Raw genomic sequence first — 25,141 nt, 5'->3', positions numbered from 1 at the left:
CAACCCATTTGACGGCTACCACATTGGAGGGATTGATTGGCTAACGGAATCGTCAAGCTTTGAAGTAGCAGGGGTTGGTGACAGTAGCGGATTTGTAATTCCTGTGTTCTCTCCAGCCAGCGGAGGATGGGGCCATGGTTTGGATTCTTCCTAGAGGAGAAAGAAGGATTGATTCTACTGAGAATTACTTTTATATGTTTCGTTAATTCTCATGAAAAGGTGATTATGTTTCTCGATTCAGTGCTTCCTTCATTGTCAATCAATGAAAGAGTCTGTTCCTGAGGAATCTCAAGTTATTTTATTACAGCCTACCTCTTATTAAGAAGTAACCCCAACATCAATGAAATAAATGACAATTATGTTTTAATGTTGATGAATTCCTGATCTCATTTTGCCAATTTGGCAAAGATAAGAAATACTTTTCATGAGAAATTTTGGTAAAGAGAAAGGACAGAAATCTCTTATCACATTCAGGATTTTTCAGTGTCTGACTTCAGTAAGGTAAGAGGTATTTAAATAAAGAAAGGAAACAGAATGTGAATTTCAGCCATATTTGTTCTTTTCGTTTAACGAACAGAACAAAATACTGTTTTGCAAAAATGTCAGTGCAAATCACATTTAATGCAATCCACACTGAAGTTGAGATGTCTTGTTTGAAATTATAATAGCTGTAGGCAATTATTCCACAAAATATCTTCCAAACCTCTTTGAAAGGCCAATTATTACTTTTTTTTTTTTTTAACTGAAACATTTATTTTGGGGGGGAAATGATTGAAAAAAATGATCAGTCTTTAGATAAAATCTGAGCCTGATGTGGGTTTTACTCGGAGCCAGTCAGACAGATTCATGTTGCAGGAACCTGTTCCTGATCCGGGACCCAGGTCTCTGAGGGCCCTTCACCTGTAGCATCTCGACGTTTCTCCAGAGCCTGAGCTCTGCATCCCTCCTGCCCTGCTCAGAATCTGGGGTCTTCAGTGCCACCTGCACCGCTGGGGACTTCATAGACACACTCACTCCTCCCAGACACTCTTATGCTAGAACAACCCTAAATTTTTATTCTAGGAAAACGTTATTCTGTTTTATAAGTTCAGGGACTCCCACCCCCTCTGCCCCTGACACACACACACACACACACACACACACACACACACACGCACACACAGTTAGTAATGCTCACGGCACTTCTGTGACATCCAAAGGAACTATTTAATGGGCTCCCTGACTTGAAATTCAGATTTAGTATCAATATAGAAATAATGCCACGAGCTGTCAGGTACGTAAAATATTTCAGCCAGCGCTGCTTTGAGCCATCTTAGAGCACCTTGGTGAACCGGTTGCCATTCTAATCGTGCTCAACTATTTCCCTCCACATCAAAACACTTGGTGACAGGGTCCAGGTCTTGGCAACATGGTGGCATTGAGTTTGTTCTTTGTACAACGGGCCTCAGTATTTCAGGCTACGAGATTTCTATTCCTTTTTAAATCCGCAGTTCCTGGTTGGATATGTTAGAAACCTCACGTGTCTTAGGGAGGGATGAGAAGCAAGTGGGCTTCTCACTCACACCCCATTCACATGGCCGAAGCTGTTGTCTCCCTCCGTCCAGCTCCATCTCAGCTTACAAACGGGGGACTCGCCAGGTAACTGGGCTTCTCTGGCCCTCGTTTTCTCAACGCAAAATGGGAACCATGTGAAAACACGCGTGACGGCATTGACTGGTGAAATCACACAACCTATCTGAAAACACTTTAAATGTTAAATGCCCCCAAAGGATAGGAGACGGCTCTCTGCCCTTCGGTGCAGCATACATTGCCCCATGGTTCCCTACAAAGAGTCTCTCTTATAGAAGGGTGTGAAGGAGACGCTGTGTTGAGCATTGTTTATGAGTAAATCGGGTGTCATGAAAAGACCGAGGCTGGATTTCAGTTTGCCCCTGATCAGCCTTCCTCTTTCATTGGACTCCGTTGTGTCTGCACATCGCCGCCTGGCTGACCTGAAAGAACCCTTTCATATTTGCAGAGATGACTGCTAGCACTGCCCTTAAAAGGTGATTGCTATCATTTGATGGGATGGTGGGCATGGCTGAATGCCCAGAGAGCCAAGGCCAAGGCTGCCAGCTATTCAGTATCTGCTTTTCCTGGACAGGCTCCCCAGTCAGGACACTGAACCCCTCACAGGATCTTAGGGGATGACTGAGAAGATCCCTAAGACCCCCTAGGACGGGGGCAACTGCTGCATCCCAACCACTGTGGTTTGCTAAGTTTTCCAGGAAAGGTAAGAGAAGCAATTCAAGAAGCAGTGTGGGCACTCCAGCATGGCTATGGTGAAGTTCCCAGGAGCCACGTCTCCAGCCGTCAGAGTATGTCACAGCAGCACTCTGGAGAGGGAAGAGAAGACTGCTCCCCAGAAGGTTCGATGCCCATGCTTGGTTTCTGCTTTAAAACCATCACAACAGAAATGAGGAGGCAATTCTCACAATTTTGTATAATACTAATAATAGCCACCATTTACTGATTGCCAACCATGTGCCAAGCCCTGCCTGTGGTAATGCTTTGCAGACATGCTCATTTATCGTTACAAAAGTTCTGTAAGTGTTTTCTTTTTTTTTTTTTACCTGCATTTTATAAATGAGAAAAATGAGACTGAAGTTCCAAGAGATAAAGCAATTTGCCAAAAGATTCTGCTTATAAATAGATTCATCTGACTATGATGCTTAAGGATTTTATTTTTAGGACAAATGGTAAATTATTATTTGAATAAAAAGAGACCAATTTAATTATTTCCCTACTTACTTTTTCCTTTTTGTTTATTTTTCCACGGAGATGTGAATTCTTTCTGCAGAGGTCCTTTGGGGCATCAGCAAGCCTTGACCTTCCTATTGTCTGTAGAACAGCAGCCTGGTTAGAGTCGGGGTGTCTCGTTATTAACTGGGGACAGCCTGCTGGGGTCACACCCACTCACAGTCTCCAGATGCCAAAGGAGTAAGAAGTCAGGAGGGAGACGGAGTGACAGAAATGCCAGGACCGTTTTCCCTCCTCCTCCCCGGCTTCTCTCTCTCTCTCACTTTCTCCTTTACTCTCCCTACCAAAGGTAGCTAGCCAAATTTCATTAAAGTTAGTGTAAACTGGTTTGTCCATATGACAATCAGACAATGAGTATTAAACTCTTAAACAATAAAGGTTCGTACCATTTAAACCAGAATTTCCACTTCATTATCATAGAAAGAAGGAAGGAAGGAAGGAAGGAAGGAAGGAAGGAAGGAAGGAAGGAAGGAAGGAAGGAAGGAAGGAAGGAAGGAAGGAAGAAGGAAGAAGGAAAGAAAGAAAGAAAGAAAGAAAGAAAGAAAGAAAGAAAGAAAGAAAGAAAGAAAGAAAGAAAGAAAGAAAGAAAACAAAGCAGGCCAAGAAATATATCCAAGGATGTTTATCATGACCTTGCTTACAAGAACACATAATATGAAAAGTGGCTTAAAACAACACAAATCTGTCATCTTACAGTCTTGTAGGTTAGAAGTCCATCAAGGTTGTCTCTAGGGTAAAACCAAGGTGGCGGCAGGGCTGGGTCCTTTCTGATGACCTCTGGGACAGTCTGTATCCTTGCCTTTTTCAGCTTCTAAATGTCACCACATTGCCTGGCTCTTGGCCCCTTCCTCTGTCTTTAGAGCCAGTGAGACCACTTTCTCTGACTCTTCCTCCATCATCACATTGTTACTTAGATGCTGTGGGGAAAATGTGTCTGATTGTTAGGACTCGTGATTACCTTGGGCTAACCTGCACGACTCAGGACAAGCTCATTCCAAGGTTTGTGACTTGATCACATCTGCGTGTTCCGGGGTTAGGAGGTGGACATGGGTGAGGGCATCATTTCGCCGACCAGACAGACACTGTCTTTTATTAATTGAATTTACTTTGATTCCACTACTGATAGTTGAAATTAACTCTGCCAGATGGTTTTGTAATTCCCATGGTTCATTTTTTTATTTTTTGCTTTTGAAAGATTAGGTCTCCTTTCCTGACTGGCGTTGAATTAAATTAATTTTCTTTCTTCTTATACCAGTTCTACTAATTTAGTAGTTATATTTCAATTTTTAACAGGTTTTCCTTTATTTTTTCTATAAATATCTAAAGTTAGTTTCTCCCTGTCAACAAAACCAGTATGCTTTAACTTTCCTCAAAATCAACTCTTACCATCTCCATGTTGTTATTGCCTCAAATTTAATTAGAATTTGATTTTTTAACACAGATCATCTTCGTCGTCGTCGTCGTCGTCATCATCATTTATTTCTCAATAAAAGTACAGATCCAACTCTACTTATTCATGATTTTACTGCTCACTATTTTTTCCATCCTATTTTTTCTTTCTGCATTGTTTTTTGTTCCTTATTGAAAGTGCTTTATTATTCCATGGTAACTGTAAGTAGTAAACTATGTTATCCTTGAATGTCTGAAAATATTGTACTTCACTACATATTCCCGTTTCCAGTTATTTTTTCTTCACCCTTAGAGATACATGATACTTCTATGGCTTCTGTATCCTTTATTACTGATAAGAATCGAGCGTCAAATATTACAGTTGTGTTTTTTTTTGGATAGATAATCTTCCCTTTTTTCATAACACATTCTGAAACATAATGTCTGTCCTTTGTACATTGTACATTTGCAATGATGAACGCAGGTACAGATTTTATGATTTTATAAGTGCTAAGCATGTGATATGATGTTTCTATTTGGATGCTCATGAATTTTTCAATCCTGAAAAATTTTGAGTTATCAATTTCAGTATTGTCCCCTCTCTTATTTGATCAGTTTTCTTCAATCAAAAGCTTTTTTTAATCTATCTTTAACATCCTGTAACTTTTTTTGTGTATTTTTCATATTTTCATCTCTCTGACCTGTGTTACTCAGTTGTGTACAGCTGACTATTCTTCACATGTGTTAGATTTTTTTAAACGAAAACATTACATCATCCATTTCAGAATTTGTGCTTGATTTGTTTTCACCTTTGCCATTTCTTGGTATTGTTTTATGAATGTCCGTCATCACCTGAATATTTTATATATACTTGTGTGAATTTCTTTTTCAGATTGCTTAGTTGTCTCTTTTCTCCAGTTTTAATGCTTCTGTTAATCTGCTAATTAATCAGTTAATTGTCCATCAGTCCTGTTCACGGCTGTGGGACTTTGTGTCCTCACCATCTTGGCTGAGTGCCATTTTGTGTGGGTCTGTTCTTCCACCCTTGCGAGCCTCCTTCCCAGGCAGGCATGATGTTTTCAACCTACTGGGACTGTGGCCCAGGGTCAGTTCTGTCAGCAGCTTAGGGCTTCTGCCTGTGCTGAGGCTGTTTGCACACCCCACGTCCATGCCTAACTGCCCCTGCTCCCTCCTCCCTCCAAAGGCTTGTGTTTGGGCCACAGACTCACAGGGCTGGGCAGAGACAATTCAGCTTCTGTCACAGGCAAGGATAAAGGTCTCAACCAATAGCTGCCCTCCCGAAGTTCAACTCCAGGTCTTTGCCAGACCCGGACGTTCCTTGAAGGAATTGAACGCAGTCCCAATGGCCCAAATATGGTTCCATTCAACTGTGAGCCATGACACATGCGGCACGTCCCTCTGTTTCCGATCCATCTTGTTCTCTCGTTTTTTAGTGCAGCTGTGTCTAAGAATTCTCTATCATCATTGTGTATATATTCTATATATAGTATACATTTTGTAGTTACAAAACAAGTTTTCAAAAAGATGTTAAACCATATTAAATTAAGTGAAAACCAAAAAACAAAACAAAAAAACACAAATGAAAACAAAAGCAATATATTACGATACTGAAAAATAACATTTATTAAGCAGTTACTGTGTTGAGCCATCCTCTAAGCATTTTATATAAATTAATTCATTCAGTTCTCTTGATGATCCCTTGAATATGTACTAATATTCTCTCCATTTTACAAATGACAAAATGGAGGTACAGAGTTGACGTACCCGCTCGGGACGCACAGTAAGGAAGTGGCAGTTTGTCTTCTCACCACAGTATTCTACCGTCTCCTACTCACAGACAAACGGAGGGTGCCGACCCCTGTGTGCAAGACACTCATCCTGGGTACTGGGAACAGAAGTTTATGTTCTTACTTAATTTCTCTGAATGTTTAAAAGTTTCTACAGTGAACCTATAAGAATTTTGTAATGACAAAAAAATAGTAAGAAAAGTTATTTTTAACGTGCTTTTTTTTTTTTTTGCAGTAACATTTTCACTGTTACATAACATTAGCCAGAGATTAAAGTCAGCCCAAAGCCAAATTACCTGTGAAATGGGTGGGAAGACTGACGATGGCAGGATGGGTGTGCTCAAAGATAAGAAGGAAGGTGCAGGAGGGGAGACATGTTTGACCTCCACTGAACGCCCAGAGCTGGTCCTAACTACACACTCAGAATAATCTGAGCCCCTTCTGGTTTACAGGCTCGGGTCAGTGCACCTTCTCCCATTTTTGGTGAACTGGCCATCTTTCTGTGTGTTTTAGCTCCAGAGTACCGAGTTTCCGTAGCAATGGATGCTACTTGAAATGTAGAAAAAGGCCACTCTGTATCCCCAGTAGATGCGACATTTTTCATTCTTGTGAAACATATGCTCGTTAAAATCCGTGTACAAGACCAGAAGCTCACACGTCTGCAGGCGGACATGAGAAGAAACGAGGTCGTTGTATGTACACAGGATGTGTGGTATGAAGAGCCACAAGGAGTGCATAATGTTCAAAGTAGAGGCTGGGGAAATGGTGGGTCCACGTCAAGATGACAAATCTCAGAGAAAGCCCAGGTTCCTCTCGGCCAGTGCCGAAGGAAGGTCCACTCACACTGCAACCGTGACTCTGCCCTTCTCCTTGCGCTCTCCCAACAGAGAGCAGACAGATGGACCCTTTCTGAGGGGTAAGGACGGAAGAGCAGAGAGTGGGACCAGGAGCCAGGGCGATGGGACCTGGGAGCCATGTAGGAGTGTCAACAAGACTGCGTGGGACCCCGCAGTTCAAGCACAGGGGGAAACCAGCCCTCTGGCCTCCCTGGATGTCCTGCACACCAGCAGGATTTACGGAGCTGGGCTGGTCACAGGAAGGGAGATGGGAGTCCTTGCAGAAAGAGCACCAAACGACGATTTGTCTGTGATCCTTCTGGAACTTCCGGGCCTGATGCGTCTGCTCATTTGTACCCTGAGAGCCCGGGGCCAGGAAGGGATAGAAACGATTCTAGAGACTCGGGCTTGAGTTAGGGATAAATCAGTGGATAGATCCCATCCCGGATTCACTGTGGTCACTATGATTATTATACAGAGAGTGTGTTATGTATGAGGCATGTTTTATATGCATGAGACTACAGATTTAGAACAATGAGTCCCAAGTCACAGTCAAATGGTCTTCCTCTGAGTTTTGAAGCATCAACCAGCAGTGTTTCCTTTCCTTCCACGGTTCTTTCCTGCCAGCCCCCTAAAGGTTTCCTAACAAAAATTTTACGTCAGAACTTAAACATTCTGCTCTTCCAAAATAGGTGATGTCATGCATTCCTGTCAGAAATAAAAGTTACCCTAGAATAATTGTGCTAATGCCTTCCTGCTTTAAAGCGTAGTCATCAGAGAGAAAGCGAGCACGTATCTCCCAAGACCTGACAAAGAAAAGCAGAATTTGTCTTTTTTTTACTGAGAGTTTATAAAAACTGCTTTCCTTAATCGAAACACATGGGGATTCAATGTCATGGTCTTGATTTACATCAAACTGGCGTGAACGCGTGAATTTTATGGCGGGACTTTGTGGGCTGCGTGGAGCAGCGTGCACACGAGAAGCAGCAGTATCTCTGCTCAAAAGAGACTGGCTTCAGTGATCCCTGCTGACAGCTTACCTGTCGGGGGAAAGGAGACATAAAATAGTAAGTTTAGAAGTGTCACAAATTACTAAATCATAATATTAGTAGCTCTAAGCATGTGATGAAGTGTAATTACGCTGCAACGTGGGCTGCCAGCAAGACACATGAATTAAATACTTCAATTCTTCATCTTTCAAAAGTTCCCATTATTGTTTTCAGAGGAGCGTTCCAATCTGTCAGGTTTATCTAAGACAGCTCAGAGGCTGATTTTTATGCTCCTATAAATGGTTTTTACAGTTGCCATAAACTGAGAAACATAATATGCTAGATAATGTAATATTAATAGCAAGGGTCCTAATTAGGGTGCCCCATGACTGATTTTAAATAAATGTCAGTTTCCACAGCATTATTTTCCCTTTGACTTTTTTTTTCTCTAAGTAAGAGGGAATGCATGTGACAATGCAATTATGTATATTTTCAAGTATTGAAATAAAAGTATGGCTTAGCTGGATCTGACACACAGCACAAAAATGAATTCAGAGGCAATTAAAAGAAATGTCAATGTTACTTATAAAAATGAGTTGAACAAAAAATGTAAAGTGAGTCGTCTGGAAGCATTTGAGTTTCGTTACCTATGATTTCTTGGCATCAGCACTGGAACTTGGCTGTGTCATCACTTGTAATGACAGATGGTGAGTCTGTCTTCACCTTACAGAGGACGTTTTATATTCTGAAGTATGATAGCAACTTCGGTGGGTTTTTTTTGTTTGTTTTTGTTTTTCCTCTTTTTACAAAAAAAAAAAAAAAAAAAAAAGGAGTTTATAGGTACTCCTATTCAGAGTTAGAGGCTGTCAGCAGTGTAAATGTCTCCAGATAGCGTGTCTGCTTTCTCTATTCAGAGTGTGGCGACTGGCGGCCAGTCAGCCAGAGTGCAATCATTTGCAGTGATTAGGATTTCTGACAGGCTCCGTTCTTTATAAAGGGTGCTTATTTACGTGAATTCAAACAAGCCTGCATTTCTCTCATGCTGACACAGCAACCCATGGTGGTCCACTGGGAGGAGCCCATGACACGGCGAGAACGCCCATCCCCCGCCCGGGTCCTGGACCCCAACGCTGGAGTAAGTTGGGAAGTCAGGTGGACCGCAGGTGTGCAGGCACTGCTTGCGCGCTGCTGTGAATGTGCTTCTCGCCGGCACGGGGCACGGCCCACAGCAGTGTGCACCTGTGGGAGCCCTGGGCCCCACGCAGGTCGCTGTCCTCCCCAGGGCCAGCCTGCCTCTGCCTCAGACCAGCCAAGGCTGCCCGTGGCCGGTTGTTCCCTGAGGTCCTGCTGTGCGTGAATCTTCCTGCCTCAGCCACACTGTGCAGGGTCCAATGTGTGAGTGACCGTTAGCCAGAGACCTCAAAGGAGAGAAAATACATTCCCACGCGTTGCTGAATGAGAATAAAAATGAATGCCACCTCTTTATTTTATTCCTCCCTCCAGGAAGGGAAACGTTCTCACCACATACTCAACAATGTCGTTCCATCCTGTAGCTTTCCTTTGGAACAGGGAGGAAGACAACAGCACTCATTGTGTCCATATGACACACAATGTGCCCCATAATGCCTTTGACATCGATGGGCACCAACCTCGCTACAAACCACAGGAATATGGACAGTGATCCCTGCAGGACAGAGCCTTTAACAGAAACCTGTCAACGATGTGGCAGGCAGACCACAGACCTGCAGTCACAGGACCACGTGGGCGCTGCAGGGGGCGGCCTTCTCCTGCCCTCCCTCACGCCCGGTTTCTCTCCTGATTTGGGGAGCACCACACACCCAAGGCCGGGACCTGGGGGACCAGTAGGCCTCAGTGTAACATCTCCGCTTTCCCTATTTTAAATCTGCCCCTCCCCCATTTTGTGCTACTTCTTCGAAATGTCACTCTGTTCAATAGACAATTAAAAGGGCATCGGTAATGTTTGAAGGAGCTCTGTAACCTGATGTGTCCCGTTCATGGACTTTGAAAGCTTGTGTTCTCCATCCTATACTATCCTAGGTCGTTGGGTTTCCTTACTCATCAGACAGTCACTTTGCAGAACTGCCCAGGCCCTCTCCCCGACTGGCTGGCAAATGGCTGGAAAGCCTCTGAAAACAAGTGCATTTGACTTTGCATCATATTATGTCCTCCCACCGTCCAAAGGGTGGTTCAGAATGGGCCTCTCCAAGACCTGCCAATTTGGCGTGTGGATTATTTCGAGTTGAAGGCAGTCGAGACCCTGAAGACTCAGCAGAAACTTTCACCTCTCCCTTAAAGAATTTAAATTAGGGGCCTTGCCCATAATACCAGTTATAACTTTTTATGACCTGCCTATAGGGCAGGACAAACTTCTAATCACTGAACGTCTGCTCTTCTTATCCTCCTGCATGACCTTCTCCTCGGAAGCCCCAGGCGCCTCACCTCGTCCCTAGCTCAGAATGTCACGTGTACCTCCTTTTCACTTCTGTCTCAGAACCTCTGACTCTCGTGTATGTGGGGTTCCCATGTGTACTTACATAATTAAGTCTGGTAATTTTCTCTTGTTAATCTGTCTTCTATCTATTATATTATTAGACCAGATGGAAGAACCTAGAAAAGTAGAGGGGTCTCCTCCTCCCCCATCCCCTATGTTCCTGCTTATCTTCTGACCTTCCTTTGAGATGTCCACTCCTCATCACGGTGGTTCTTCGGCTCTGACCCTCCTGTGATTTGACCCAACCCTTGAAGTTCCTTCTGAAGAGGCCATTCTTCTTGGGGGAATTTTAGACTCTTTCCCGCCTCATTCTGAAGTCGCTTTTTATGAGAGATGGACCAACTGAACTTTCCCCATCACATTCCTATTTTTTTCTTTCTTCAAATGATGATTAAATGCTTGGAATATATAAAGGAATGTGAGACAGCTAGAAAGTTTACAAAAGCATTTTAAACACTAGAGCCTATCAACAAACAGAAGATCTCATATGAGAGATAAGGTACATAAATGCGGCTTGAAAATGTTACGTGGTAAATATGTTCCCAAGATTCCCTTTGAAGACCATTAGTCTTTTCTAACTATTGGTAAGATTTTGAGTATTTTATGCAGTCTCCACTTCTAACTGACCTTTTTTTTTATTTTTTTAAAATCAAACCTACTCTTAATGGAGAAAGTTTATTTCATTTTTGAAGAGCTTAAGAATATGACATTGAAGTGATAAAGGTAATTTAAAAAGGGAAGTTCCAAGATTATTTTTACTAATGATGGTATTTAGGATAAGTTTACAACCTTCTGAGTGGATTCTGAAGAAAATTATTCCTATATATTCATAAACCATCGTAAGTTTAAAAGAATATTCCATTTGAAAATTATTAAGTAGAAGGAAATAAAGAAAGAGGAATAATAGGAGAAATACAGAGAAAGAAAGACAGTTAAATATCAAAATTAGGAAGTTGAAATATAATGATGCTTTAGACAAAAATATTTCATCCACATTTCCCTTGGAAATGCCTTTTGAATATGATAATGCAGCATTTTTGTTCTAGAAAATAGCAGTTATATTTTCTACTCTCAGAAAAATTATTTGTTCAGATTTCAGCACTGTTCGTTGGTGAATCAACCAGATTAAGACCTAAGACCTAAGACTGATATTCAAAGGGCAATGCCAGCTCGTTTGAGGCACCACAGGGAACTGTCCTGGGATTGTGGTGGGAGCAGCCCTCTGCACTGGAACAGCTTTTCCAGAGTTAGGGAAACTTGGAGGGGTACAACTTAAGTGGGGGGACTTTACCCACTCACTGTGGTGCACTGACAACAGGTGTCTGTACGAAATGTGTTCTCATGGAGGCGAGAGCTGAGTGGTTGCTTGCTTGCAAGCAGGTCCTTCTGTTGGCACTGAGACATGCCGTACCCGGAGCATGAGGAACCCACAGACGCAGTGGGCGGTGACCACCGTCTCTGCATGGTGGAGACATAATTCACTGAAGGGGAGGTTGAGACCCTAACTGAGGCCAGCATTGCCGTGGTTGCAATGAAGATGGGCAGGAAGGAGAGAAGGAATCTGGGCTGTGAGTGCCTCTCAAGCTAATTGGAAACAAACAGGACACGCATGAACTAAAGAAAACTACAGAATCATTGGTGAACGAGTGCTACAATGTGTAGTAGAGAAGATCACCAGAAAACACAGGTGGGGCTCCATGCCAGGGCTGTGATGAAAACCAGATGAAAGAAACGAGGGTGGATATGGATGGTCCTTGGGGATTAGTCAGGATTTGGGTAGATTGAGGGGAGAGGAAAACATGAAAAGCAGGTTGAGTAGCTCTGAGGGTGAGCGAGCAAAGCCGCAGGCTGCAGGGTGTTATCTGGAAAGGATGCCTGGACAGAGACCCAATTGTGAAGGGCTTCGATGACTAAACCAAGGAATTTGGAAATTTTCCATTAGCCATGGAAAGCTCTAAGAAATCATTCTTCAAAATGATGGGGGCGGGGGGTGCTGTTTTCTATCTATTTGACAATCTCACTGCTGTTCACTCCTTGTCAGAAATTTTTAATCTAGAGAAACATGGCAGAGGTTTTGTTTAAGGGGAAAAAACAAAACAAAACAAGACAAAAACCTAATCTGGTCCCATATGAAGAAAGGATGAGTGAGGAGAGAAACTAAATGCATCCAGAATGATTAGTAGACCAGACATACACCAAGGGGTTCTGACCTCCTGTTAGGGTCAGAAGAGATGCAGAGGCGGGTATTTTGAAAGATGAGATGTTAGGGCTTGGGGACTAAACTGTAGGGGATACAAAAGAGAGCAAAGCAAATGGGTGCTGAGATTTGATCTCAGAAGAATGACTTACTGTGGATGGAAAGAGGATCCAAATGCACCCTTCAACCAGCCTGTCCATCTTGCTTCTAATCTAGCCCAGCCATGGCCAACAGGACATAACGTGAGGTACGTAGGAACTCTTACATTTTCTGGTAGCCAAATTAAAACAACAAAACAAAAAAAAGGACTTTTATGTTAATAATATTTTATCTAGCCAAATTTATACAAAATGTGATCCTTTAACATGGTCAATATAAACAATTATTGAGATTGTTTACACTGCTTTTTTCATAAGTCTCTGAAATCCAGCATGCATTTCACAGTGACAAGTCGTCTCAGTGCCGTAACCCCGTGAGGCAGGTGGCTGCCTGGCCCATGCGGCTCTAGACTTCAAACTGATGGTGTCAGAGTTACCCCTGCCCCACAGGGACTACTGTTCTCCTGTCTCAGGTGTTTAAGGGTCGGATTATATAAGTGGTGCTTGGGCACAAACCCTGCGGCACTTGGATTCTTGGTTCATGAGAAGCCCCAGGAACAAGAGAGCCAAGAAAGCATTTCAAGGACTTTATTCAGAAGAGCACTTGACTATCATTTGCCCAGTTCCTGGCTGCTCGCTTTGTGTCTAAATCTTTTTCAGGAGAAGATCCATATATGGAGAATTTCCGGAAGTACTAATCCTTTTGCCCACTCAGAGATCATCAGCCGAAGTCTTGTGACTCCAGTGTAGGCTGCAGCCTGAAGCTGGCAGCTGACTTCTGCTTGGATAGCCCAGTATTTAAAACAAAACCCAAACACAACCACGGTGAACTGGAGCACCTTTGGGAAAAGAGTGTTCTCTCCACACCCCACAGCCCACTGCCTGCTTCCAGCACTTCCACCGGACTCCATCACCTGCAGCCTCTGGAGGCATTTCTGCTGTCGGTGAGCAAAAGGGTGCCAGCAGAAAAGTTAGGCTAATGGGAGCAGGAGCCTGAGCCCCAGCACGTCGGTTCACTGGTCGGCTCAGTTCAGGGAATTTTTTTTGCTTTCAAACCATCAGCCTGGATTATCACGCTCACTCTTAGTACATTGATAGTCACATTTAATACACTCTACCCTGACTCCTTCTGGAGCCCAGGGAGGGACTGTCCCTCTGGGATAGCGGGAATAGAGGAGCTTGTCCAGAGCCTCCCATCAGGAGTCTGAATCATTTCCTCTTCTATTTGCATCCTGCAAAGGCAGCCAGGAGAATGTCAGCCGGATTCTGATCCCACTTCTGCTAATGAAGCGATAGAACGTTAGCGCAGTGCTGTCTGTGAAACGCCCTCTTGGCTACAGAGGCTCTTTTCTTCACTCAATTTTCTGTGGAAATTTCCTCAGATAACTCTCTGATCTTTATTTTACTTTGTTGTCCCATTTAACGTGGAGATTCTATCTATCTATCTATCTATCTATCTATCTATCTATCTATCTATCCATCTATCTACCTACCTATCATCTCTCTATGTATCTATATCTATCTATCCATCCATCCACCTATCATCTATCCCAATCCATTCATCCACATTTCTCCATGACAGTCCTTCCACCACATTCCATGCATTTGTTTCTCTGACAACTTCGACACTCCTCACTTACCTGGGGCTGATCACAGCGGGCTGGCCAAGCCAGCTACTTGACTCAGGGCTGGGCCAGTGAGACTTCTCCCAGTGAATGTTTGCACTTGGGACTCAGGCCAGCGTCTTACCAATGGCTGAATTTGTGATAGTAACACACAAGTAATAATATTAGTAACAGAGGGTGTACGTAATAATACCACTGCAGCAGTAACACAAGGGCCAAATAGCAGCACTTAAACTTTGTCAGCAGCCATGCTCCCCCCCATGCAAAGACACCACTCTTTGAGAAATAATGAATCCAAAACACCGTGGGGTGGGGGAGAGGGTGTGAAGAAAAATGAGAGTGGGGAAGGAGTCCAGAGGATGGTCAAGTCATCTTGGTTTGCTTGTTTCTGAAGCTTTAGCTCAGCTGTAGTTGGGTGAAGTTTGGCTGTTCAATTTTGTTTGGACTCTGAGACACACAGTACCTTTTCCCGTTATGGGTGGAGAAGACCACTTGCAACTTAAGAGTGAAACTAACATGCTATCTTAGAAGACAAGTTAGGAGACAAAGGGGGAGCAAACAGATTTATAAATATAATTGGTTTGGAAAGTTCGTCAAGAGTAAAGCGGGAAATCTGTCATGATTTTTGGACGAGTGCGTGCTGCGAATGGGCCACACCAGCTGTAGGATTTGGTGGCTGTAGTCAGCGCTGAAACATGAAGATGGAGCATAAATAAAGCTTCACCGTTCACAAAGGATTTGCAGGCTTATAATTTCATCTCGTTTTCTCAAAAACTTGGTGACTAGGCAGAAGAGACAGTAAATAGTGCCCCATTTTGCTGGAAAGTTGATAATTCAAAAACAGCCCAAATCGCCCAAACGTGAGGCTCAGACACTTTCTCTTTTGAGTAGCTGTGCCCACGTCGAGTCCCCGGACACCAGGGCATCAATGTTTTAAGGGGAAACAACAGTCGACCAGGTGAGTGAGGACATAGGTCAGAGTCTGGAAGTTTTGTAAGGGCTTCATTCCTACACCTGGAAAATGATTGATGAGATAGAAATAACTCTCTTAGAACCACGAAGTTCTCTCTAGTCGATGTGTTAGAGGTCAGGACTGAAAACGCCCAGGAGAGACTAGACAGAAACACACGACTAGCCGCAGGTGAGCCCACTGAAGATGTCTAGAAAGAACTTAAAGATGAGGTTGCAATCTCCAGTCAAAATGCGGAAGCCTAAATATCTGGTGTCCAGAGGGATAATGGTTGCTAATATGACCACATTCCTGGAAAAAGACTGAAAAAAACTTATCACTACAAGCTGATGAATCTCAGTTCCATCCGTGTGAAGCTGACAAAAAACAAAATAAGGGTAAGGCTAATTGAGGAGAAATGCAAACCCTAATCAGTTCTCCGAGGCAAGATGCTTTCCGTAATGGAATCATGCAATCAAAGGACCCAATTTCCTTCGTCTTCTCCACAGCAAGCACCCCTTACATGGTCGGTGATTAGTAAATATATATTTTGAAGTTTTTATGTTAAAGCTCTTATTTCTTATTTTAAAATGATTTCTTATAGGTTAGAGGGGCATTTTGTCAGACAGTGCCACGTGCACCATTTGTGCAGAAGCAAAGGATGGATGGAGATAGAGGAAAATGGGCTCATCTGTAGATAACCTATGAAGAGAAGAATTTCTAGGAGGCCATCAGTGAATTGATATTTTAAACATATTTAATGAATTATCTGGTGTGAGAGAACTTTCTAGTTCAGATTCTGTCACCAACAGTCTGTATAGACCCAGTGGAGAAATTTAACCCCCCTGTGTGCCAGAATGTCGTCATTTGGAAAATCAGAAAAAGCAGGCTGTGAGGTGGACCTACCCACAATTCCGTGAGGACCCAGAATTTACACGCAAAACTAACATCCTACCAGTGGAAACTCAAATCTCACAGCATCTCTAACGCATTATCACTCAGTCCCTACTTTTTCCTCGTTCATTTAAAAAGTGTTTGTAGAGACTGCTCTCCACCTGCCACCCTTTCCTGTCCACTGCTGAGCTGGAAGCACTGGGACAGGGGTTTGAGCTTCAGGCGAGGGGGTGGCAGCTGCTAGTGTCTGAGTGTATCTGAACATATGTCACCACTAATGGGACAGAGAGCAGATGGCCTGTGGGAGGGAACTAGGCCTTCCTCATCGAAAAGTGCCTGCGCCAGTCATCAAGACACTTTTCGTTAAGGGTGTGGTGAAGATTCTGAGGATGTGCTCCCTGAACTGTGTGAAAGGCACAGCCTGTAAGTGAAAAGCCAACAATGAGTTTACATACAAAGACCCTACAAAGCAGTGGGGCACAGTAACTGTGATTGGAAACCCTTCCGAAATATTACAGTGAGAAGGGGAAAGACATTTTCCCCCCACTATTTGGCCAACGATTGAAAGATCTCTGACCACATCAGCTAGAGGGAGAACTCCCCTTTCTGCTCGTGAGATGCTTCCGGAGACGTCCAGAAACTCCTGTGTGAACAGGTGGCAACGTGGGTCAGTATCGGGAATGCCGAGGAAGGCTCCTGAGGCCAGATAAAACACAAGTTTCGTATTAATACTTCTTTCCATCCCTCACATGAACTCCTGAGGCCTGGCGTTGCTCGTTGCACACAGTAGATACTCAGTGGTTTTCAAATTATAGTGTTTCTCCTAACTCTGAGATTGCAAATGTATTTGTTTTTATCTGATGGATGAAGCTGTCATGAGCTATCACAAGCTGTCAGGAGCTCATTGTTCTTGCAAGAATGAGTAGAAAAAATGGCCTGTACCTTTGGTGTGGGCAGGCGGGCGGAAGGTTCTTGGAAAAAGTCATCCACATTGTGGTCTTAAAGCAACATGAATCACGGGCTTGTACCACAGGCTCTCGGGAAATCGGTCTCATGTGTTCAGTAGAAAAGGTTAACAGTTGTTACAATGAGAAATCTGACGTTTAAAACTATAAACAGTATATGTTCTACTCTTCAAAAGCGTGTGTGTGCTTTCTACTCTTGATTATACCAATAAACAGTAGATAGATAGGTTATTACAATATTGAAGTGATGGAGCAAGTGTGATGATGACGTGGATGCGAAGTCTCCAATGTGAGAACTGACTGAAAAACCAGGAGTTTCTGTCTGCAGGAAGATGAGGCTGAGGTGAAGATATGGTCAGAGTTTATCGGTTTCATGAAAACCATTGCCACCATTATCACGGGCCTGTTAACCAAATTCCAGAGTGTTTCAACAATGGGGCTGTCTTTGAGGTTTCAACAGGACAATTTCAGGATAGATGAAAAAAATGCTTTTATACAGTGAGATGGAAATGTATGGAAGCTTTATGGAGTTACAGGCTGAAAATGCTGTATAAACATTTTCAGGGAGCGTGATAGATCCATATAAGGTGTATTCGAGGAAGCTTGGGGTACATGCAAAGCCTTCTAAGGTAATAGAAAGTCACTGTGTTCTTTGTGACATTCTCTTAGTTTCACTTTCTAAATCATAATATATATGAAGGAAAAATCACTTTCAGATGTCGTAGTCATTAACGAGTTTTCCGTGTGAGTTAGTACCGGGGTCAGCGCCTGGCTGGACTCTGATTCCTCAGGTTCTGTTTCCAGAACCCCGTGCTCTCCCTCCGAGCAGGAGATGTGCCCTCCCACTGCCTCCTGACCTTCAGCCAGAGCACCTCGGATACTGACACAGTCAAACCTCCTTTGCCTTGGAGGTGGGGGTGGGGGCAGCAAAATCCATGTTTCCCCTTCATTTTCCCTTTATATTGTAATCCCACTGCATGTAAATAATGACTCTTAACAACCTATTCTTTTCCCACGTGGACTCGGCATCCTGACTTGGATGATTTCTGCAGAAATCTGCAGGTTTCCTTCCTTCCTCGCCATCTGTCTGAACTGAGGACGTGTCCACCAAGGCTCCATTCAGAGGCGTCTGCAGCTCTGAGCTGAGGGCATCTTTTCACCTCTCCTCCTCAACCCTGGGAAGGTACATGGTGGACGTCATGCACAGGCCACCTGGGTGGTCACAACGCCCTGAGCTTAAAGGGCCCTGTGCTGGGTTGTAACACTCTGGTGTTGACATCATCCTTAATCATCGTTGTACAGGGAACCGCATTTCCATGTTGCCCTGGGCCCTGCAGGTTACGTAGCTGGTCCTGATCCCAGTTTTGCAAATGAAGAGAGTGATATTCAGAACCGGAGGGCAAGTGTCTTTCTTGGACAGAGCAAGGGAGTGGCCAAGACAAGCTGTCAAATTCAGGCTTCTGACTCCACATCCTTTTTCCTCTGGCTATCCCTCACCATCACCACACATCGTCCTTCTGAGAACAGCCCCTGGGCCTCCGTTATTGCTCTAGGGGGGAGAGGGGGGAGCAGGTTCTCCAGCCTCACAGGGAAAACGAGACCACTTTACACTTTTCAGTTAAAGGTGAATTTCCTCCGGATGTCCTTGGGCTGACCCTGGCCTGAGGGACAGGAGGTAACGGCTGAGCAGTGGGAGCGGCGGCGTGAGGGGTGGGCAATGCTTACCCACACTTCCAAATTAAGATGTCCAGCTCCTGTGAAATGAAGCCCTTTGGCACTTACTTCCAGGGAGCATTTTGTGTTGAAGGATGATTTCCTCTCCGCCTGGTCCTTTCCTGTTGTCACCCTCGCCCCTGCCTCTGCCGGGGGTGAATTGGGGACCGTGACCCAGCCGTGACATCACTGTTCAGGCAGCCAGAGCTCATGGCCCTGCCCTCAGGAGCAGAACAATGATGCCATTTTCTTCTAAGGCTGCAAGGCCTTTTACAAAAGCAAAATACAGTGTCCCAGTCCCCATTGCCTTTGTTTGTCGCTGAAACTTCTCCCTGCGCCAGCAGTCAAAGTCTGGGGGTTAGTTCCAGTTCCTGCAAAGGTGTCACCACGTATGGCTTGGGGACCACTTAAAGGGTGACCTGTTGCCCGTCCATCTGTGAGGCATCACCTGTCTATCTACAGCTTCTGTTCATGTGCATGAAAAAAAGGAGTTTTTAAAACAATTTCCCAGCTACAGGCAGAAGCATTGAAGGCAGATGGGAAGACATGGGTTATTGGTGCCACTCACTGAAAGTCTTCACAGTGAAGGGTCCTGGCAGGACAGGGACAAAGGAACCGCTTTGCATAACAAAGGAGGGGGAACTTGCTTTAAACTCCCTCTGCTGGACCATGGAGCGTGTGTCGTGATGCAAGCATGACCCCGAAGGCTCTGCACAGCTCTTCCCTGACGCTGTCTCTGCACATTGGCTCCGTTTCTGCTCTGTGTTTGGGAGACGGAAACAGAGGAGAAAAACATCACTTCATGGGTTTCTGACACCGACTGCCGTGTTTCCCCGAAAATAAGACCTAGCCGGACACTCAGCTCTACTGCGTCTTTTGGAGCAAAACTTTTATATTATATTATATTACATTATATTATATTATATTATATTATATTATATTATATTATATTATATTATATTATATTACATTGCATTACATTAAAGACCGGATCTTATAGTAAAATAAGACCGGGTCTCATACTAATTTTTGTTCCAAAAGACGCATTAGAGCTGATTATCCGGCTAGGTCTTATTTTTGGGGAAACACGATACATTTAATGCTCTGCTGTCACCGTCTCGACCTTAATAGTTTCTTAACAAGGGGCCCTGCGTTTCCGCTCTTCCCTGGCTCCCACGGATGGCCAGGCCCATCAGTGATTTCTCACCAACTCTAATGCTCATCACCGAGTTCTCAAATCCCTTTCCATGACTATAGGGGATGATCTCTGCTTAAAATATGAAAGTGTGTGTGTGTGTGTGTTTTAAATGATTTACTTTTCAGTTAGAGTTGACATTCAGTATTATTTTATGTTAGTTTCAGGTGTACAGCACAATGCTTAGACATTTATGTAATTTATGCAGTGATCCCCCTGACTAGTCTAGTACCCACCTGGCACTATACATAGGTGTCGCAACATTATTGACTATGTTCTCTGTGCTGTACTGTGCATTCATCCCCATGACTATTTTGTAACAACCAATTTGTGTTTCTTAATCCCTTCACCTTTTTTACCCATCTCCCCAACCCTCCTGTGTGTGTGTGTGTGTGTGTGTGTGTGCGCGCGTGTGTGTGAGTGTCTGTGTTTCTAACGAGGTACACGTGAATTAGAGAAAAACCCTCACAGTTGTATTTTGAATTAGAAATAAGATTTTTTTTTTCAGGAAAATAAAGTTCCTGAATCGAATCCACATCTATCGTAGGTATATTTATTCCATCTGTTCTGATGTAATTTAATATCTATCACCTTCATCTAGGATGTGATGTCCTCAGATTACACTTCATTTTATTGAATAGCACATGATATAGTGAGTGACCCCATTGTTTAGATGTCTCCTTGGAATGGGGGTGCTTTGCTAATATTTTAATATCACATCCCTAAACCCTAGTACCAGTAAGCAAAAGGCTCACTCTTCTATAAATGGTAAAATTTGGTAAATTTACTTTAAAGGCGTCCTTTTAAAAAATTAGAATTTTGTATGAAGCCATTGACAATGCAGTCTTTGTTTCAGATGATTCCTTATTTTATTTGGCTTTTAATTAGAAGGGACATTATTGATCTTGGGACACATGTAAATCATTGAATGGCTACAGATATATGTGTAATTAGAAAAGGAAAAAGGCAGGAGAGTAAATGGCACCCACCTATCTAGAAACTGAGCCACCCGAAGTTCTCTAAGAGAATTGGGAATTTGACGTCCTCCTCTGTGTTTGTCCAGCAGTCCTAGGATCTGGTTTGTGGCAATTTTTCTTGTTTGTTTGTTGTTGTTGTTTTTGCATAGGGCCAGACAGTAGGTAGCGTAGGCTTTGTGGGCTATAATATCTGTTATAAGCACTCAGCAGTCAGTTGTGGGGCAGAAGCAGCCACAGGCAACATGTAAACAGAGGAGCATAGCTGGGTCCCAATGAAAAACATAAAGCGGGAGGGGTGGATGTGGCCCGCCAGCCATGGTTTGGAGATGCCCTTTGTATCCACTCACTCCCTGCCCTTCACAGACAAGTCGGCCCCACGTAGGTCAGGTACAGGAAAGATCACATTCTCTTCACTTTCCACCCTCGTGTTGGAAAAGGACCTTACAAAAGTTCATGCACACAAATATAAGGTGAGTAACGTTTAATTCATAATCCTCGCTGAGGCATATGTGTCTGTGTGTGGGGTCGGGGGGTAGAGAGCTTAAGGAGGACGCAAGAAAGAGATGGGCTCTGGTTCCACCCAAAACAAATGAATGCAGCCCAAGTTTGTGATCAGCAAGCTGGAGGACGGGGCTTGTGAGGCTGTTTTCACAGCACGCGGGCCATACTTCCACCTTCCACCTTCCACCAAAGACTTCATTACTTCCCCAGTGAGTGGAGGGCACTCCAACAGGGGGATTCGCTGAAAAGATCAGATCTGTTAGCTGGTGTGTTAAACAAACCGGATGCGGCAGGAGGCGAAGAGAAAAGGAACATCACTGTTCTCCGGCGCTGTCCCTCTGCTGACATCCCCATCTCCATAGGTGAGATGTCAGGCAAGTCCATAGCTTTTCTGCACTTTCAGGGAAATAAATACAGGCTAATGTATTAGCCAGGGCTCTCTAGTAAACTGAATCAATAGGGGAGATAAATGATAGATGGATGGATAGGTAGGTAGATAGATAGCTAGATAGCTAGATAGATAGATAGATAGATAGATAGATAGATAGATAGATAGATAGATAGATAGATACAGATAGACAGACAGATAGATATTATAGGAGTGGCTCACATAGTTATGAAGGCCAATCTGTCATGTGAAGGGAACAACCAGGAAAGCCAGTGATGTAATTCAGTTCAAACTCAGAGTTCCGAGAACCAGGAGCACCAATGCCTGAGGGCAGAAGACAATTTGCCTTCCTGGGCCTTTTGTTCCTTCAGCCCCTCCATGGGTTGGATGCCATCCATTTACGTTGGTCAGGGCGGATCTCCTTCACTCAGTCCACTGATTCAGATGCTAATCTCTTCCAGAAACATGCTCACAGACCCACCCAGAAATCAAGTTTTACCAGCTCGCTGGGCACCCTTAGCCCAGGCAAGTCAGCACATAAACTTAACCATCACAGAGGGATCAGCGTCTCAGGCAGTGCCCCAGGGGCCCATGTGGGTGGGAGGGTGACCCCTGGGAAGGGACACCTGGTATCTCCAGCCTCTGTAGTGACTGTGGGCCGGGCCCCACAGGAGGCAGACCCTGGGGGTTTCCCCAGATACAGGGAGGAGGATCAGAGGCGTGGCCAGAGCAGGAGGCACACATGGGGTCTCTCAGTCTGCCCGTGGATCTTCCTGTCTTGTGCAAGCTTACTCGCAGGGCAGAGACCTGGGAATGGAGAATCTGGGCCACAGGTTTCTCTACATTTCAAAAGCTGATGCTATTTCCACATTTCTCCCACAAAGTTTGTACTAGTTTATAGTCCTGCCAATAGTGCGTGAACGCTCTGATTTCTCCACTCCCTCCAAACACTGCATGTTTTCAGTTATTCAAGTGAAATATTTTTGCAAGGAACACTAAAGTTTCTCAAGAAATTCCTAGTTGGAGTAGCCTAATCTCATTCTCTCTGTGGTTTTATATACTTAATACATGCAGTTTCTCTTAAAACAACGAACAATAATTTCAAAGAGAAGTAGGACTGTTGAGATGTTAATGAACTTACTTTAAATCTTTGAGAAGATTCTAAATTTATTCCATAGTATTACATATATATGCATAAAAATGTATCATTATATATATGTGTAACATATATATAATGTGTAACACTGAAATATATGTGTATTTACAAAATTGTGTAACACTGAAATATATGGTTATATATACGTGTACATAGTTACATATAACTATATACGTGTATATACTTATATATATGTTCATAAAAATAGCAAATTAATTTAAGAAGATTACTTTTTCCTGTAGTGCTATCACTTTCCAGTTACTATAAAAATATATTAATACATTATATGGCTCATGTACTTCAACAAAGAGAAATGAACTCAGCAAGATATTTATGCTAAACCAACCATCTTCTACATTGAAATACATCCTCCAGTGTTTTATTGGTACCTCTCTTAAGACATCACATTATACATTAGAGCTACATTTCCTAAAGATATGGAAGCTAAAAACTCATAATCAAAATAGTAATGATGAAGGTCCATGGTCTAAAATTGTGAGAAAGCCTGGGTTTAGCAAAACTAAACAGATTTCCCCTCTGCCGAGCATCTACATGCCTTCATATGCTGAAGGTAGTTACTTAATAGGGAGGTTGCCCCACTGATAAACTAGATCTCACTTCTCGTGCAGCATCATCTGTTTGGAGCTGTGTATTAAGCTTCCCAGTGTTAGAATAGGTTGCATACGAGTGTCGTACAGCGCGTGTCCTCTTGAGGACAAAAGCTCTCCTGAGTGTGGGGACCCTAAAAGATTACCCCCTAAAGTTGTTCACTACCAACTGCACAGTTTCTTACTTAATGTAGACACTCTTTGTAACACCAGACTGACTGGATATAAAAATGATCCTCAATTCTATTTCATTGGAATCCAGACAACTGACATTTTCCGACAGCTTCAAGTCTTGACTTGTTCTAATGCTTGTGGCATCTAGAACTGACTGCACACTTAAGTATTTATTAATAATTTTAAAAATCCCCTTCGACTGAGCAGTTATTATTTGAATCTGTTTTTAGCATCTTCTGTTTCAGTTCAGTCTTCCAATATTCTGAAATGTTGTTTCTCAAGGAGAGCAGCTTTCTGCTCTCAACTCTATGGGGTTTTGGTGGAGAGAATGGAGATTAATTATCAAATGTATTTGTATTTTATGCGTGCCCATCATTAGGTGCTGTCTTAATATGTTGTCTACGGTTGGAGTGTTTGGATGCACTTCTATAGTGGTCACCTACCAAGCATTTACTTTTCTTTCTAATCTAAGGTGTTTGCCGGTGAGATATGTGTCTCCAACACTAGGCAGATAATCTATTCTCTGCCGTCTTGTTCATCAATTTGTATCACCTCCAGCCTCAGACGGGCATCTAGTACATGGTAGTGTCTCAATTAATGCTCGTTGGACAAGTAACTGGATGCTTATGCTATTGAAAGTTCTGCTTTAGTAAAGCTAAGCTATTCTTTGGCAAAGTTTGACATTTCTAAAACTGCAGTTGTAGAGTTCGATTGAGTACCTAGAAATGAGTTCCCCAGTTTATTGTTTCTCGAAGTTGGGTCATACTCATTTGCATGAGAGTTTTCATGGACTCTTAGTGTTGATTTAAACAACTTATAGGATTATACAAATATATCCAAACTCTAAGCGAGATATAAATATATTATGCTTATAAATCCAATAAAACAAAACCACATAAATTTTTACATAAATATAAAATTTAAAACCAATAAAAATTGAAATCAACATTACTTAATGTGACAAAATAGGTTTTGCTACTAAGAAACTGCCATTTGAGAAACAAGTATGGTATCATACGTAGGGGGTAGTCTTTTAATTTCAGCATCACTCCTATAGTTACTGTGTATGATACTTTAATTCCCCCACAGCTTTTCTATATTCAAACTTCTGGGACACCTTAGTCATCACGGCATTGTCATGTCATTTTGATCTCACTATGTGGAAACACTTATGCATTAAGTGTGCCATTGCTGTTTCAGCATTAGGTTACCACAATTAAATTAGTGTGGTTTTACACACATTTGATTAAAATGATAAACAAAAATGCACGCTCAAAACTCCAAAGGCAGTATTAGGTCATGAGATGGTTTGAGATGACCACATAATATACTTCTATTAATAATGAGATAAAATCATAGTCTTCAAAA

This window comes from Rhinolophus ferrumequinum, unplaced genomic scaffold, assembly GCF_004115265.2.
Source record: "Rhinolophus ferrumequinum isolate MPI-CBG mRhiFer1 unplaced genomic scaffold, mRhiFer1_v1.p scaffold_109_arrow_ctg1, whole genome shotgun sequence".
NCBI classification, from domain to species: Eukaryota; Metazoa; Chordata; class Mammalia; order Chiroptera; family Rhinolophidae; genus Rhinolophus; species Rhinolophus ferrumequinum.
This window is presented reverse-complemented; position numbering follows the sequence as displayed.